Raw genomic sequence first — 14,237 nt, 5'->3', positions numbered from 1 at the left:
ATTGGATTAAGATGTAAGAATTAGCTAGAAATATGCTTCGGCTATTGGCCAAACAGTACTGCAAATAATACAGTTTCTGTGTGATTATTTTGGGAGTCTGGGTAGCTGGGAAATGAACAAGCAGCTTCCCTCAACAATTTGTGGTGGAGAAAGTACAGCTGGAGTGTCAAGGTTATCAATAGTGATGCCATGTGGAAAGCTTTTCTTAATGGATGCTGAACATGATACTTTTATGGCCTTCCCACACCTCCTCAGCAACATCCAGTAGACATGAAAGAAATATCAGACATTTCAATTTAATGCTAGATACCTGAGTACCAAGGTTCCAGGACAAGAAACACATGAGAAACCATAACAGCCAACTGGTGTCTTCAGAGATGTGACAACCAGTGTCATGGTGTATCCTGACTATACCCTGGAAGAGAGAAAAAAACAGAAAACACTAAGAAATGTAATATAGACTTCAGTAAATGTACCCATACTGATTCACTAATTGTGATAAGGGAGCATATCAAATGATTTTTATTAGATTTGCCTATTTTGTATGTGTATGTGTATAAGAACACTCATGCCGTGGCAGTCAGAGGATTACTTGTGGGTCATCTCCTGTCACTCAGGTCATCAAGCTTGGGACAAGCTCCTTTACCTGCTGAGTCATCTTGCTGACCTAACAAATACAAACATTAATATGAAAAACTGCACATAGGACACATGAGAAGTCTTCATTTTTTTGCAAGTGTCCTACAAATTTGAAGATGATATAAATTTTTAAAATAAAATTTACCTAAAAAACAACTGTAATTGCCATAAAGCTATTTAACAGATGACCATTTGAGAGATTTTGCTGTGAAAATTTAATAACCACAATAACAGTACATTAAAAACTCCTCTCAAATACTCTAAAATCAATGCAATAAACATCTTATGGACAGATATACTTAGAAATAATTGAACTTCTGAAAAGTGCTGAATTCTAAAAACACTTGCCCCTAACAGTTTCAGATAAGCACCGCTAGTGGTAGCAATAATAATTGTGATTGCATTTCAATCTTATGTATGGTAACTTTAATAGGTACTTCCAGTTTACTCCAAAACTCTAGCCAAGATTATACTGGCATTTACTGTTTACTAAAAAGGTAAATTATGTTTATATAATAAGCTGTCCCTGGCCCGGGCTGGTAAACGCACAGTTCTAGGAACTGCTTGAAAAGGTGTAATGCTGTCTCTTTAAGAGACAAGCCATACCCACTCCCTGCAGCCTCTCTCTCCCCCTCACCATCTTTGGATCTCTCTCTGTCGCCTTCTCTTCCCCCCTCTCTCACCCCTCTTCACCCTTTTTTCCTTCCCCTCCATATCCCAACTTATAAATATCCAATTCTATTTTGTACCATGTACCTGTCTATGTGTGTCCCACCCACCACCTGCTCAGCCTGCTCACTGGACTCACCGGGCATGAGCCCGCAGCCACATGGCTGGAGACCAGCCATCTTGGTTTGTGAACCTGCCACCACTGGGACCCCAGAGCAAGCTGCTGGGGACCCTCAGTAAATCCATAACTTTGGTGCCATGTCTCAGATAGGCCCTCCCACTCCAGTTCATCTCCAGAGATTGGGATCCTGAACCAGGGTTTTTTTTCCTTAACTCCCACCACCAGCTTCCCGGCTCATTGGTGAGTCTTTCCTGTCCTGTTCTGCTATGGTTGCTTCCTTTAACTAAAATTGTGTTTGGACTAATCCGGGGTTAGTCAGCCCACTCTAGCACCGGAAACTCTGTGCAGTGCATTTGACTGGGGACCCAGGGTCCCTCAGATTCTTTATCTGCTTTTTCAATTTATTCTCTTTTCTTTTTTCCTCACTGTAAAAGACTGCTCAGAGCAGCCTCTGGCCTCTCTGACTTCTGAGTCACCTCGACCAGATTCAGCCAGACCATAGCACCCCACCCAGGGTCAAAGGACGCTCGGCTATGGGTGCCTGTGGTGTTCGTGCTGATTCACACTCCACCCACAGTCAAGAGATGTTTCGCTGTGGTGTTTTGCAGGTTTTCACAATTTTAACTGTGGATAGCAACCATCCATATCCATCCCCCGGCTTTTTCAATTCCAGCCATGGTATGGTGCAGCTTTTTCAGTTCCAGCCTTTTGCTTCCCTCTGTGGCTTGTGGAGAGGCATGGCAGCTCAGCGACAAGGAAGATCACACTTTTAGGTCTCTCTTATTAAGCTTAAAATCCTTACAGCTAAAAAAAAATGTGGCTTTTTATACAACATGTGGCTGCTGTCATTTTGACTGGGGTCAGGTAACTTCACCATCTTGGCTGAGAGGCAGGTCAGGTGACCAAGTTCTCCCATCTTTACTAAAGGACGCCATGTCTTGTCTCCCACTTCCAGATTACTTATGCTTTGGGGGGGGGGGGTTCAAGAGAGGGTTTCCCTGTAGTTTTTAGAGCCTGTCCTGGAACTAGCTCTTGTAGGCCAGGCTGGCCTTGAACTCAGAGATCCACCTGACTCTGCCTCCTGAGTGCTGGGATTAAAGGCGTGCACAACCACCACCCAGCCTACTTATGCTTTTTTTTCACTAAATTCCTGTTAACTCTGTTACATGTGTTTTGCACAGTGGTATGTCTTTGGTAGGGCCCACAAAGAACATCTACTTTGCCCAATTCCTGTTCACTCTTTGTGTGTAATCATATATGTAATTTAAATGCACCTATACCTAATGTTATAATTGTTCATTACATCTCATTTCAGACTACAAAAACAATGTCTCATGTTTTAAACTGGTATGGTTTAAACTGGTATATACTTTTAAGTCTCTTATAAAAATACTTTATATTTAATCCAACCCATATTTAAGATATATTAAGCAATTCTCTACTATTGTCAGTTCTGCCATTAACCTCATATTGCAAGCAGTTTTTTCTTCTTTCTGCCTTTTTACGAGTGTAAATCTTACCTGTTCAGAGTAAATGCGGTCAAGCTCAGACCCAGCTCTCCCGGCAGATTCTATACTGTAGTTATACCTAAAAAACAGCCCTCAACTACTCAAAGATCCGGGAAATATGATATTTAAATATTTAATTATTAAAAAAACTTTTCATAACAAAAAGAGACAGGCTGGCTTTTAGCAGCAAAACTCTACTTCCTCCAAAGAAGACAGAAAACAAATGGGCACACAACAACGTCCATCTACACTGGGCAAAATGGCCTTTCATCTAAGCTGAAGATCTCCTCATGTGGACAGAATCGCTGGAATCAACAGCCTAGCTGCTCAGGTCAAGGTAGGCCTGACTTCCTACAAATATTCTGGACCCTGGCAGGCCCCGTGCTAAACATCAAAAGACAAATGTGACCTTCAGCGACAATAGAGGACCCTAAAGAGTAGCTCTGGGTGCCAATAAGTTCTCCATAATTTTTTAATCAGTAACTCAAGTAAAATTTTATCTTTCTCAAAAATCTCTGAAGCCATTTGATAGCTGAGAGGTTTTGTTAGTTTAAAAGAACAACCTCACCAAATAAATTCAGATCAAATTTCTCTCTTAGAATGCCCTCCATAGTCTTAAAAATACTTTTCATTGTACAAAAATATATCACAATAATTATACAATGTATTTGTCTAAAACTTCTGCTTTCACAAACCCAAAGAATTCTTGTGAGTTCCAAGGAGCCGAATTAAAGGATCCACCTTAAACAGGTCAGATACATCCCCCTCAATTCCCTGATCCTAAATTTTTTTCCTTAATTTAACTTTGTCCTCTGTTCTGCCAATATCTTAACCAGGTGTAAAAAACACCAGATATTTCCAAGCCACAATCACCAAACAGGAGCAAAGAGACCAACTGTGCCAGAATGTGGCCAGCACCCAGCCTTCTCAGCTCCCCCAAAGATGACTTCCACAAATAAGCAGGAAAAAGTCTTAAGAATCTGCTGCTCCAATTTCTTCTACCTGTGGTGTCTAATCTTCCACTTTTATTATAAAAAAGAGGTGGAAATGTAATACTGTCTCTTTAAGAGACAAGCCACACCCACTCCTTGCAGCCTCTCTCTCCCCCTCACCATTGTGGCTCTCTCTCTGTCCCCTTCTCTTCCCCCCTCCTTTCTCACCACCTCCTCCCTTTTTTCCTTCCCCTCCATAACCCAACTAATAAATATCCAATTCTATTTTGTACAATGTGCCTGTCTATGTGTCTCCCATCTGCCACCTGCTCACCGTACTCGCTGGACTCGCTGGGGACCAGCCCACCACCACATGGCTGGGGACCAGCAAACTTGGTTTGTGGACCTGCCACCACCGGGACCCCAGAGCAAGCTAGGGACCTGCAGTAAATCCATAACAGAAGGTATAAGAATCTGAATGCATAGAAGTGGGAAGTAAGGTGGGCATTATTCTTGGCCCTCCAAATGTCTCTCTTTATGCAGATGGCTGTACCAATCAGTGAAGGTCATCTGGGCACTTCAAATCAGAAGTCTCTAGCCTGGATCACAACCTCGGTCTCAGTTATAAGTCTGGAGTTCTCCCATGCAGACCCTGGGGATGGAACCTAAGACTGCTGGAAGAATTTTCCTAACTACTGAGACATCTCTCCAGACTCTAAGCCTGGGGTTCCAACACTGATTTTTTTTTGCCTGCCCCAGATGGTAACCTTTTTCTATCTTGATGATCTGCCAAAGAGAAAATAGACTGAGTGAGTACAATATCAACCTGGAGAATGATTTGTGAAAATTTTGAATAATTACTTTTATCTGTAAATCAAACAGCTGTAACATGAGAGCCTGCTAGTTGGGGTTTCTGTCCTGCCCAGTTCCCTCAGTCAGTAAGTCGCAAAGGAAATCACACACAGAGTCTATATTAATGATAAAATGACTGTCCCATTCGCTCAGGCTTCCATATTAGCTCTAATAACTTATATTAACCCATTATTCTTATCTATGTTAGCCACATGGCTCAGTACATTTTTCAGCCAGACAAGTCATATCTTCCTTCTGTACAGATGTCTGTACAGGACTGTGGGAAGAGCTTCCTTCTTCCCAGAATACTCTTGTTCTCATTGCCCCAAATCTACTTCCTGTCCTGTTGTCCCACCTGAACTTCCTGCCTAGCTACTGGCCAATCAGCATTTATTTAAAACATAATTGATAGACTATAGACAATTCTCTAGCACCAAACAGCATCAAAGAACACAAATTAAGTTCTAATGGTTTGCACAAGACGTTGGCAAGCACTCTGATTTGAAACTCTTTTAAAGTGTGAAATTCTTAGGTCTTTAATCCCTTACCTTGATTTTAAATATAACAGAACTTTCTGTGTGCTGGACAGCTTATTTGGGAATTAGCTCCTTTCTAAGGGCACAAGGTCTGAAGGGGCAGATTGCTGCTATTCACAGGTAAGAAAATAAAATTAAAGACAACACAAACTCTTCTGTCTGTCATGGAAAATCATTCTCTGCCCACAAGGCATTATTTAAAAATGAACATCATACTTGCTCAATAGTTTCTCTATTGAGTGTATGTTATTGGGGAAAGGAAACAAAATTCAGAGCTAGAAAACTGAAAATCTCTGGTAATTTAGCTACACTGTCTTTTCCTACTATTCATAGGAGGTACGTTTTAACTCTGCCTTCATCTCCTTGGCTTGGCTCTGCCTATATAACTAAATGTCAGACAGTATTCCTTGAAAACGGTTTACCTTTCCCAGGACCCCCCACAGGCATATGTCACACTCTGTCTGAGACATTCCATCTGCTGGTGGCAGCTCAGTGACCACTGTAAACCCTGGGAGATCTGGGGAAGTGCCACCAGCACTGGCGGAAGTCACTCTGGATATAGGCTTTATTTGGACAAGTCCATATTGCTCTGACTCTCCCCGGCCTGCAGTAGGCTACCAGTTCATTGTTTGTTTCTCGATTTCCTGAGTCAGCAAGCATTTGGCAATCAAGGCAAGCCTGCTTTTCCAACTGTGTGCCCACAGAGGTGGCAGCTGCTTCCCCTGGCAGTTCACATCTTACTTCTATGCTTCTGAATGTCACAACAAACAACCTTTTTTAAGTTTTATACATGAGCAGAGTCCTAGAACAAGTGAAGTTGTGCCTCCCTATCTCCTGGAACTGCTAAGGAAACATTTTTTTTCCTACTAAGATATAATTACATTAATGTCTTCCTTCCCTTTCTGCCTCTAACTTTTCCCAAATGCATCTCCTTGTGATCCCTAAAATTCATGGCCTCTATTTCATTAATTGTTGTTACATATATATGTATGTATAATACATATATATTCAGGCATATATAAATACAACCTTCACAGTCCATACAATGTTACTTGTTTGTATATGATTTCATGACTGACTACTTGGTCTTGGATAACCAATTTGAAGGTTCCTCTCTGGGAAAGACTATTTCTCCCACTTCAGCACCCCTTAGTTGCCTCCAGTTTGTTGTACGGTGACCGGTCGGTGACTGTTATAGAAAATGACAAGTGATGGAACTGCAGAGAACAAGTGACCAATGACCATGTGGCACCCAACTCCAACTGATACAGCTACAACACAACTCCTACACTGAAGACTCAGGGATCATGTCAGCTGGGGGTAGGAAAGATTGTTAAGAGCCAGAGGAATGGAGAGGTTGTGGTAAAATTCTTATGGAAATATCAGAGAAGCTACTCCCATGAAATCTTATCAACAATGCCTAACGAGATGCCTAAGCAAGACCTGAAGAAGAAGGACAGCAACAGGCATGCTCACATGGGTCTTGGAAAGCTCATGGACCTCATATGCTTCTTTATTGTAGTCAGACACTAGGCAAGGCTTGCCAATCATGGCAGAGGGAGAATGTCATCTGGGGCAATCAGGAGCTGAGTGCAGAGGGCAGGAGCTTTTTTTGTTCTTTGTGGCCTCTTTAGATTTTACCTTTTATTTACTTTTTCTCCTCTAACATTGGTCATTTAAATATAATTTGTTTATAAGGCATAGCATTTAACCCAGTACCCAGGGCAAAGAAAGAAAATATCTTTGGCTAAAGTCAATCAAATATATATTAACTGTCATTCTTATATCTCCTCACCAACCTTACCGAGGCTGCCCCTCTGCCTGGAGGGGGAGAAACGTTCACAAAGTACTTAGCACAACAGGTTCTTACTGACTTGACTCATTAAATTTAGCTACTGAGAGGCAGTTGCTGTTATCATATCTAAGGAGGCTGCCCTGTCTTTTAAGAGCAAGGCTGTAACATTCTGTACATGCCAGCCTCATAAAGAGCAGGGCTCAGTGTGGGTCACATTAAAAGGAATTTGTCTCCTCCTACCTCTGCCAGTTCAATCTGCTGCCTTTCTGTGTAGTCCCTATTACTACATAAGTCCCCCACCAGCCATTTCCACAGCTGATCCAGGTACTTACAAGTCATAAGTTAGTCTCCTTGTTCAGGTGACTTTAGTATCTACACTCCAAACCTAAGTAACCTACAATAATTCTTCTTACACACTCAAGTCCTCTCCCGCTTAGGAGCTGGTAGGGAAGGCAGTCTCTCTCATTCTACTGTGGGATATGGAGGTATGGATGTATTTGGAGGCAAAGAAGGAAGGTGGGTCTCACTGTGCCTCTACCTTTGGCGGCAGACAAGCAAAGCATTCTTGGCCTGACCTTCCTGGGGTTTTGGGAACACCACTCCCACCATGGCAAATACCTTACTCAAGACTACCTTACTGTACCATGATCGTCTTGGCGCAGGAAACTCTCTGTCCTTCTGAGGGCACGCTGTCTTACCTACTACAGCTACCTTACTATGCCATCATCATCTTGACCCAGGAAACTCTGTCTTTCTGACGGCATGCTACCTCATCAAATTCTCTTCACTCTTGCACACATTTCTCCACGGGGAGCTGTTTTCAAGCTGACCCTGTCTGTCCTTTCCCGGCCCAGTCAGCAAGCGCCTGCACTCTCAGGGCAGCGCCTCCTCTCTGTCCTGCCTCCACCACTATTCAGGATACCTTGGGGACTTACTCCCCTGGCACCCGGGCCTCCATGAAACAGGGAAATGCATTCCCAGAGTGGATGCAAAACTCTCCATTAAATGAACAGGACACCCAGCGCCTCTCTGCACCATGACAACTCTTCTCAAGGAAGTTCTTCCTACCTGCACTTAGAAGTCAAAACACTGGGCCTTCTCTTCAGTGCCCTGGGGTGAGATGTCTGTTTAAGACAGGCAGAGTTGGGTCTACAAGAGCTAGTTCCAGAACAGGCTCCAAAGCCACAGAGAAACCCTGTCTCGAAAAACAAAAACAACAAAAAAAAAAAAAAAAAAAAAAAAAAAAAAGACAGGCAGAGTTCCGAGGTATCCTTTCTGCAAGACCTGCAGAGATAATCAGCTGGCACCTCAATTTAGAAAGCCAAGGAACTTGACACCTACTCTTTGTTCTTTGGTGCTTCAGCTGAACCTGAGAAAGAGATCCTGTTACTCTTGTTTGTGGTTAGTCACCCCTATTAAGGTAAACATCCCTAGAGGCAGGGACCATGGAGGGCTATTTGATTCACAGATGTATCAGTAGAGCCTGGCAGAAAGCTCTCATTGGCTTCTAATGGGTACTTTACAAAAAGTTCTTAAATATATAACAAAATATAGAGATATATCATTTTACTGAAGCTTTTTTAATGACATAAGATTTTCATATCTATCAATACGATTTCTAATCTTAAAATAAGGTAAGTTCTCTTCAAAGAAGAAGCTCCTGGAGGACCTTAGTCTAAATCTTAAGAACTGAAGTTTTATTTAAGCAGCACTCCCCCACCGCCTGCCCGTTGCTAGAGCCACAGACGGCAAATGCTTACACAAGAGTCAACAGATTGGATGCTAGCTGCTGCTGCTAATAACGACTCTTTGTCTAGACATGCAGCACCCATTCTGCTGACACGCTCTTTTAGAGAGCTTTTGCAAGATACAAAACTGGTGTCCAGATCCCTAACATTTAGCAACAATGGACCCCTGGAAGAAAAGTCTCCCAGCAAACCCTGACCCCAGGCTTTACCCTTCAGTATCTCATCAAACCCCTCCAAAGAGAAACACTTGAAGAAGAGGGAGGCACCACTGCACTTCAGTGAAGTTGACATAGCTTGCTTCATATTTGGTAAAAGAGTGGGAGGGAAAAAGGAAGTTTAAAAGACAGATTCTCTAGATTCATTCCATGACAAACTGAGCGAGAGCTTGGGAATGAGGGTGGAGACAAGAGCTTATTACCTAGCAAAATGGCATAGAAAACACTCACATGCAAAAATTCTTCTGTCCACAAATAAAGCATGGTGGGGTAGAAAGAAGCAGTTTAGCGTGCACCCTCCAGCCCTGGGAAGAGTAGAAAGAAGGCTTAGAGAGCCTCGCCTTACATGTTTGGGCCTGCCCTCTGCAGTCAGCCTCAGCACACACTTGGTTCTTCAGGTCTGTTCTGCACTTGTCACCTGGGCCAGTGGCAGAGAAGACTCCAGAGCCACAGAGAAGTCGCCTCCTGTAACAACTGCAAATTACAAAGAAGCCTCTAAAAACGAATTTTTAAAGAGGCCGTGGATTCAAAAGAGCACGGAGAGATACATGGAAGGATTAAAGGAAGGAAAGGGATGGGGGAAATGAAATATTACATCAAAACATAAAAAATAAATAGGCATGGTAATGCATGCTTGTCATCACAGAGCTGGGAAACTGAAGCAGAAGCTCAAGAACCCAAGGCCAAATTGAACTACAAAGTAGACACTGTCTGAAAACAAAATACCACCAGAGCGAAAGCCTGGAGGGAAAGGGCCTGCTGCACAAACCTGCTGACCTGCATTTGACCCCTGGAACCCGCACTGGGGTAGAAAGAAAGAATAAACTTTATACAACTGTCCTCTGACTCCAACACGTGCCATGGCATACACATGGCCACACTCACACATTGAACACATCCAAATATACATGCACATGCAAAAGTAGCAATAACAACAATAATAGAATAATAATAAACAGGGACAGGCAAAGAAGCCCAGAGGTAGGCATCAGCAGGAAGCACACATCTGAAGGGGAAACTGAACTTAAAGTATATTTAGTATCTCCCTAGTGATTTTCCTGACCGCATTTTCTAAGACCGAGTTAATACTCTGATTATGCAGCTGGGAATAAATGAATTTCACTTCTTTGTTTTCAAAAATGCCCACAAAATGGTTTTAAAGTCCTGATAATACCATGTTGCCAGTTGGCAAAGGCTGTCTGTTCTCCAGCAGCATAAGTAATCACTTTAACAATTACCAAAAACAAAAGCATGTGCTTGGCAAAATCAGCAGAGAAAAAGAGATGCTGTGCTAATCATACTTTAACAGAAAAAGTAAAACGACCTAATAGTAGAGGCTGACCAAATTGTTTGCAATGAAAAAAAGAATCCATTCTCTGTGGGAACATTGCCATCACTAGATGTTCTGTTGAACGCCACACAGAAAATGATAAAATACTCATAGAAGACGATGAATATTTTAGGTACTTATAACACTGGAATAATCATAATAAGCACAACTGTACATAGTTCAGTTCTTATGAAGCATCTTCCACTCGGATCAGTACTCTATTGAAGAGTATATGATATTAAGTCATTTTGGATGCTGGGAGGACATAGATACACTCACTAACAACCCAAATATTTCCTAAACCTCCCAGAATCCTTTGTCCATTGATTAAAATCATGTGACTAAATCCAACCAATGAACTTTGAAACAAGGCAGTCTATGTCATCTCCAAGTAGCAGTAGTTAAGAGCTTCTGTGTATTATCCGTGTCTTCTTTCTTCTCCTGCTTCTGCAACATCAAGACCACATGTTTCAGATAATCTGATGCCACCAAAAAGAAAGCTGTTGACTCACATTGGACATAACTGAAGAAACTTCTTCTCTGTGATACTATTTCGCTGGCTGATGACAGTAAAATTAACCACTGTGGACTATGCTAATTCATTTGCTATGGCATGAGACTTTGGTAATAAATACTAGGCTTTTAAAAATAACACTGAAGATGAACAATATTCTCCTTAGTCTGTTTTTTTTTCTGTTTTAATTTTCTTTCTGGTTTTAATTCCTCATAGTCTAAAGCAGTATGGTGACTCTCAAGGTATAATTCCCCAAATAAGCACCATTATACCATTAGCATTATCACCATATTATCATCATCATCACTATATACATAATCATCTTGGAATAGGCTCAAAAAGTAAATTCTAAGCTAGAAGCAATAGCTTATGCCTGAAATGCCAGGGCCGGAAGGTTGAAGCAGAAAGAGCATCCTATGAGTAGGCTATCAACATAGACCAAGAGGAAGAACCCATCTTTAAAAAACATATTTTTAAAAAAGAAAGGGGGAAGAGGAGGAGGGGAGGTAAATTCCCTAGTCTCAGCTGAAGGCTACTAAGTCAGAAATCCTGGGAGCAGGTTCTAAAATTTTGTATTTTGAGTATTCATGTTTGAGAGCTCTTGGCTGTGCTAACTTTCCTTTGAGCTCACCTGAACGTGACTGATACACAGCAAATTTGCTTCTTTATACACAAGCAGCAAGGAGAGAATTCATGCACAAATTCCTAATCTTTATATGCACTGTTTTCATTTTTTATACACATATCATCTTATTTCAAGTTGTAATAGACATTTAGTAATATCTTTTTATTGTATTTACTTAGAAGTATTCTGAGTGTCAACAAAATATCTCCTTTTCCTGGACACCTGGGAACCCCTCTAGAGTCAAGTCTCTGCCAACCCTAGAATGGCTCCCTTAATTAAGATATATAATTCCTTGTTCCCATATCCATCCTCCCTATATCCCAACCATTCTATTCCCCCAAGCTCTTCCCATCCTCCACTTCACACTTTTCTCTCCCCATTCCCCCATCCCCCCATCTCACCCCACCCCCAAGTTCCCATTTTTTGTCCGGCAATCTTGTCTACTTCCAATATCCAGGAGGATAACTATATGTTTTTCTTTGGATTCACCTTCTTATATATCTTCTCTAGGATTTTTTTACGAATTATAGGTTCGATGTCCTTTATTTATAGCTAGAAACTGCCCTCAGCTAGTTCCTTGGGCAGCTGAGGAGAGGGTGCTAGAAATGTCCAGATCCTATTGCCATACTCATGAATATCTTGCATATTACCATAGAACCTTCACCTGGCATTGGATGGAGAAAATGACAGAGCCCTACATAGAAGCACCGGATTGAGCTCCCAAGGTCCTGATGAGGAGCAAAAGGAGGGAGATCATGAGCAAGGAAGTCAGGACCGTGACTTTACCCATTGAGACGGTGGGACAGATCTAACGGGAGACCACCAAGTCCAGTTGGAATGGGACTGATGGAACAGGGGACCAAACCGGACTCTCTGAATGTGGCTGACAGTGGAGGAAGACTGAGAAACCAAGGACAACGGCGATGAGCATGAACTCTACAGCATGGACGGGCTCACTGTGAGCCTTGTCAGTTTGGTTGCTCACCTTCCTGGACTTAGGGGGAGCTGGGAGGACCTTGGACTTAACATAGTGAAGGGAACCCTGATGGCTCTTTGGCTTGGAGAGGGGCGGAGTGGGGGTATGGGTGGAAGGGAGGGGAGGGAAGGGGGAGGAGGAGGGGAGGAGATGGAAATTTTTAATAAAAAGAAATGAGAAAAATATCTCCTTTTTGCAATTACAGAGTAATATTCAATAAAAAAGCAAGCATTTCATAAGAGTTAGATCAGAGTCAACAAATAATGAAATAAAATAAACAAAAGAAAACAAAACTAGCATCCCCATATGTAACTAATCTATAGTCACCAAGAGACTGATTTAAGTATCCCTGCTAATTTATAACCTCCATATTGTACCAAGCAAGGTTAGTAGCTTTTAAAATCATCACCAGGAAGTGGCTGGGATGTGTGTAACGGCAAATTGTAAGTTGGTTTAAAAGCAATCTGACACAGCCTGACATCCCTCCCCCCTATTTTTGTCCCCTTTAAAAGGAGTGAGTTGTATACTTGGGGGACTAAATGCTTATACAAGGCGGGGAAACAAGCAGCATATCCACCCTTCTTCCCCCTCTTCTCCTTCACCTTCCTCTTTTGCCTCTTCCTCTCCTTTATCTTCCCCCTTCCTCTTTTCCATGCTTTTTTCCATCTTCAGTCCTTTCCACAGAAGGCAGAAGTTCATAGTCCTCTCAATAAATTTCAATTGACTTTAGTCAAGGGAGGAGTCAGACTTTGCACCCTAACTAAAAGTGTTCCTTTCTACATCAAACAAGATTAGAAGGCTTATCAAAAAGTGTAAGCTGAAAAGGAATTGTCCTAATTTCAAATTTCTTATTGAAAAGCACATAAAAGCAAAATAAAAGATAAGCACATATTTTAATTGGCTGTATTTACTAACTGGTAATTAAAGACAACTTAAATAGACTGACTTTCACAGATTTCCAGCAGAAATGGACAAAAAAAAATATTTAAAGCAAAGACTCTAAAGCTAAGGATTCAGAATGTGAGTACACACAACAAGCAAGGGATCAATCTTATTAACATTCCATACCCTAGAAACACGGCTCCTGGGCAGCAAGTTTCAAAGGGTGAGTGACATGGCTTTGTCTCTTCATCTCCAGAATCTAACTTAGTGCATGGTATAAAAAAGTATGTAGTTATAAATAAATGAACAAACGAGAGTCACAGTGAAGGAAGAAGAGGTCAGTGGGAAAATGGAGAATAGAAAAGGAAGACTTTGAAATACCTCCTGGAATAGACATGACTAAACCTTCCAAAAAGGCTCTCTCAGTGATAGTTCTGAGAGACAGGCAGCTGGGACCCAAATCTTGGTGACCATGTGTCCAAAGCAAGCACACCTGCCACTTTGCACTTCTCAAGGCAAGTCAGGCTTTGAAAGGAGAGGAGTTAAACCTTCAGCACCTTAAAATATTCCATTTTCTAAAGAGAGAAAAGGTATAGAGTCGGTGGGTCGGGAGTGGGGAGAAGCTAGGGGAGGGTAAACATTGATCAAAATATGTTATATGAAAAAAGTTATTTTTAATTTTAAAAAGTAGATTTTAAAGTTGGGGTGGGTGGAAGGCCCTGGTGAAAGGGGAAAACCACATGCTCCTCACATCTGTAGAAAGTAGAATTAGTTTAAGAGGGATCAAAAATTAATATGCTTTATTATTTCAAGTTCTTTTCATCATTCTCATCTATTAGTTAAGTCATGAATTATTTTCTTATCTTCAGAAACTACCCTATCAAGTACACACTTA

The 14,237-nt window shown here is 41.6% G+C and overlaps 1 long non-coding RNA gene across 1 annotated transcript; it reads right to left on the bottom strand.

Moving 5' to 3' along the window:
* Positions 1 to 276: 276 nt before the first annotated feature.
* LOC119808993 lies at positions 277 to 13,159 on the bottom strand. Its single transcript, XR_005284608.1, has 2 exons — positions 13,063 to 13,159; positions 277 to 415 (listed from the first exon to the last, which is right to left on the bottom strand). It is a non-coding gene; the product is annotated as an uncharacterized LOC119808993 (long non-coding RNA).
* Positions 13,160 to 14,237: the final 1,078 nt, after the last annotated feature.

Source organism: Arvicola amphibius, chromosome 3, assembly GCF_903992535.2.
Source record: "Arvicola amphibius chromosome 3, mArvAmp1.2, whole genome shotgun sequence".
NCBI lineage: Eukaryota > Metazoa > Chordata > Mammalia > Rodentia > Cricetidae > Arvicola > Arvicola amphibius.
The sequence above is the reverse complement of the archived record's forward strand: the minus strand, read 5'-3'. Positions and strand labels throughout refer to the sequence as shown.